The 3,218-nt window shown below is 40.4% G+C and overlaps 1 non-coding gene across 1 annotated transcript; it reads left to right on the forward strand.

Annotated features, from left to right (window-relative positions):
- Positions 1–241: 241 nt before the first annotated feature.
- On the forward strand, positions 242–348 carry LOC118484428. The gene has a single exon (XR_004873539.1). It is a non-coding gene; the product is annotated as a small nucleolar RNA R71 (small nucleolar RNA).
- Positions 349–3,218: the final 2,870 nt, after the last annotated feature.

A 3,218-nucleotide genomic window follows, 5' to 3' on the forward strand; every position in this document is an offset into this window, starting at 1 on the left:
AAGGGCCTCGATTTGGGCTTGTAAAGAAGTGCTTTCATCAACCTTATGGGCGCCCGGGGCAATAGATTTATTGCATCAGGGAGTGTGCCACTGAAAATTGGTTTGAGCAATTTCCTCAATTTGATTGTATATTTCATGTGGGCGGCGATTACCTAAATGTCCCCCGGAGCTAGAGTCAAGTGTTTGTCTTGTGTGTGGCAACAACCCATTGTAGAAGGTGGATACTTGTTGCCATACTGCAAGACCGTGATGAGGACACTTTCGCAATAGCTCCTTGAACCTTTCCCAAGTTTCATATAAGGATTCCCCATCCTCTTGTGCATATGTATTAATTTCAGTCATTAATTTAGCCGTTTTAGCGGGAGGGAAATATTTATATAGAAACTTTTGGGCTAGTTCATCCCAGGTGTTTACCGAGCCAACTGGGAGGGCGTTGAGCCAAGCCTTTGCTCGGTCCTTTAACGAAAATGGAAACATCCGAAGGCGGATGGCGTCGTTTGATGCTCCATTGATCCGGAAGGTATCACATCTTTCTAAGAAATTAGTAATATGTAGATGGGGATCTTCGTCCGCAAGCCCATGGAAGGTTGCGGAGTTTTGAAGCATCTGTATCAAATGCGGCCAAAGTTCGAAGTTTTTAGCTTCGACATTCGGGGCATTGATAACGGCGCCGAGATTACCTACGGTGGGTCGTAGGTAATCTATGAGGGTACGTTGGTCTGCCATTGGAAATGGGTCCCCCGAAACTTTCTCTTGGTTTTTAGCTTTAAGTCTTTTTCTGAGAAAGCGTTCGGGTTCTTCTAGAGGTTCTTTTATGTCTCTACTAGAACTGGAGCTCATACACTACGTAGAAAGTTCAGATGTGGTGCCTGGGTTCCAAGTCCTGCAATAAAAACAGAAAAGAATGTTGGTCAGAAAGTTCACCACGGCCCCGTGCTTAGTGAACACGGCCCGTGGTCGAAGATACAGTGCTTGTTTTCCGGATCCCTATTACTGGGAGGTTGGACACGGCCCCGTGTTGCAACGACACGGCCCCGTGCTCAGCTCTCTGTAACTCGGAAAATAAAAATTGCCAGTGACACTACTGGGCACGGCCCGTGTCCGACCAGGCACGACCCGTGCTGAGCTATGCAGAAGCTGAACAATTAAGAAAATCATAAAAAAATAAAAATAAAATAGAAAAAATGATTAGACCGCTGATTCCTAACTTTCTTAAAATCCTTGTGTCCCCGGCAACGGCGCCAAAAACTTGATGCGTGTGAAGTGTTATATATATATTAGGTGTATATTTTAAGCCCTTTTTACACTTTTTAGCAAAGTTTTAAATTTATAAACACGATATTTACTAACACTAAACACACATATAGGCAAGTGCACCCATCGTGGACGTAGTATAGTGTTGGTAAGATACCGAGGTCGTTCAAGGACACAAGAGCTTTTAGTACCGGTTTATCCGCAACGTCTAATCAAATCAAAATGTTAGAAAAAGGTTTTTTCTTTTTAAACTAGGAAAATAAAACTAACTAAAATGCTGAAAAGTAAAATAAAAGTAAAAACAGATCGACAAGATGAATCACTTGGATCTGACTCGTGTGTAGTGTAACCTTTGATTATTTTCGCACTTTTGCACTTGTTTAAGAGATTATCTTAGTTATTGTAGTAGGCCCCTCTTTTGAAGGCGACGTCACCCTCAACCCAGTAGTTTGAGTCAGCAAGGATACAATCCTAAAGGGTCGGGTTATTGAAAGATAATTAATTAAGTTATTAATGCATAATGTGGTAGGCCCCTCTTTTGAAGGCGACGTTACCCTCGGCTAAGTAGGCTGAGTCAGCAGGGATACAGTCCTAAGTAGCTGGGTTAAAGTTTTAATAGTAGTTTAACTTATGAGGGGATCAAAGAGTTTGGACCCCCGCTATCCAATACCGTGGGTATTGAAGGAGATCCTACTAAATTTGATCCAGGTCCTTTGCAGGATCTATACACTGAACAATGGCAAGACTCTTACCAAACCGTCCCCTTAACCCCCGACCAGGTAGCCAACATACCTCCATATAGACCGTGGAGATATGAATGGTGAAAATCTTTTATTTTATATAGACAGTAAAATAATGCCAAGACACCACGGACAAACGATAAGGAAGAATCACCTTCAACATAAGAAACTAGTAATTAAAATCATTAATACAAAACCAATTAAAAAGTGCAAAAGATTAAAAATAAAAAGTATTACACTAAACACTTGTCTTCACCAAGTGATGTATGAGACTTAGGCACACATGGCCTTTGATTGTCAAGAACTCTTACGATCAATCTTGGATCGCGAGATGACTCACACACTCTATGATGGACAATGGATGATGGTGGTGGATGATGGTGTTGTGATGGTGGTGGGTGGTGGGTGAAGTGTGAGAGAGGTGGTGTGCCAAGGGATGAGTTGCAAGAGCTTCAAGCACTCCTATTTATAGGCTGAACGGAAGCTCGGGAACGGCCCCGTGTCCACTGTGATGGGATTTTAACATGTTTATCAAAGCAATTTCATCCATATGAAATAAAAACGCAGCGGAAATAATGTTTAAAACATGTATTTTTATAAGATATAAAACCATTTATATGCAAAATCCCAAAACCCGGATACATATATGAAAATGCATACTATCAAACACAACCATAGGATGTTTAGAAAACTACCTTCTTGGAGTAAAGAACTTGAAACGGATGGTACTTCTTGAATGGTTGACTTCAAGAGTAGAAGACCTCAAGCTTGTATACCCCAAGCTTCCAACAAACACTACGTGATTAGCTAGGATTTTTAACACCAAAATCAAAAACCGAACACTTGAAAAATCCCTATGATGACCGATTTTTAGAGAGAGCAAAACACAAGTCTTCCCTCGTTTTTTTTTCCATCCCTCTTCTTAATTTTGTCATACAAAATTAAATAAAGCAAATGAGAGAAATTGCCTCCCCATTTGACCAATGCATGAACCTCTAACCATGCAAAAATGCATGTTGTTTGATTGGACCAAAAGTCTTGGTTAGACCACCCAATCACATCCTCTCTAACACATGCAAAAGCATGAATTGTGATTGGATCAAGATCTCATCTTGGTAAGACAAGGGGGGCCACTTATTTATAAAAAATAGATTTCTTTTATAAAATTCAAGTCTTGGTTTATATATTTATAACTTTTATAAATATAACACTACATAAATGCAA

The sequence above is a fragment of the Helianthus annuus genome, chromosome 11 (genome assembly GCF_002127325.2).
Source record: "Helianthus annuus cultivar XRQ/B chromosome 11, HanXRQr2.0-SUNRISE, whole genome shotgun sequence".
NCBI lineage: Eukaryota > Viridiplantae > Streptophyta > Magnoliopsida > Asterales > Asteraceae > Helianthus > Helianthus annuus.